Source organism: Octopus bimaculoides, chromosome 1 (assembly GCF_001194135.2).
Source record: "Octopus bimaculoides isolate UCB-OBI-ISO-001 chromosome 1, ASM119413v2, whole genome shotgun sequence".
Lineage (NCBI taxonomy): Eukaryota > Metazoa > Mollusca > Cephalopoda > Octopoda > Octopodidae > Octopus > Octopus bimaculoides.
Window position 1 is genome coordinate 72,034,844 of NC_068981.1, and position 1,093 is coordinate 72,035,936.

Here is a 1,093-nt window from a genome sequence, read left to right on the forward strand (position 1 = left end):
AGAGAGAGAGAGAGAGAGAGAGAGAGAGAGAGAGAGAGAGAGAGAGAGAGAGAGAGAAATGAAGTGAAAAAAAAGAGTAAAATAAAAAAAATAGAAAATGAAGAGTAAAATAAAATAAAAAATAGAAAAATTGAGCCCTTGGGGGAAAAAGAAAAGAATGTAAGCAATTTTTACTTGCTGTTTTAATACACCCTTAGATGCAAACTTGGGTGTGTGATTAATAAGTTCTCTTAGAAACGATTTGGTTCTGAGTTTATTCTCACTACTCGGTGTATTAGATGAGAGTCTGCTTCTGCTATGACCTGGCTCTCCGTTGGTTATGACAATGAGTGTTCCGGTCGATTTGGTCAGTGGGACAGCCTGCTTGTGAGATTAATGTGCAAGTGGTTGAGCACTCCACAGACACATGTACCCTTAATGTAGCTCTCAAGGAAATTCAGCGTGACACACTGAATATGATAAGGTTAGGCCACTGGATTACGGGTACGACTCGTTTTTGCCAGCTGAATGGATGGGAAGAATGAGAAATAAAGTGTCTTGCTCAAGAACACAATGTACCATCAAGAACCAAACTCATGCTCTTACAATCATGAGTTGAACACCCTAGCCATTAAGCCATGCACTTTCTTAGTCTGCTACTATAGCCTTATGCTGACCAACATTTTGTGAAGTCTTGTGACTGAATTTGATTAACAGAAACTATGGAGAAGCTTGCAGTCTGTCTGTCTATCTATCTACCTAACTACATGCCTACCTACTTACCTATCTATCTACCTGTCTATCTATCTGTCTGTCTGTCTGTCTGTCTGTCTGTGTTTGTATATGTTTTTTTGTGCATATGTATGTGTGTGTATATACATGTATGTATGTGAACATGTATGTCTGTGTCTCCTTGTCTTGACATCACATGATAATTGTAAAAGATTGTCGTTGTCACAGAAGCAATGACGTGCATTTCCAATATTCTATACGAACATGTCTGGTCATGGGGGAAATATTACCTTACTTGGAAACAGGTGAGAGCTAGCAATAGGAAGAGCATCCAGCCATAAATAAAAACAAACCTGCCTCAATAAATTCTATCCAACCCATG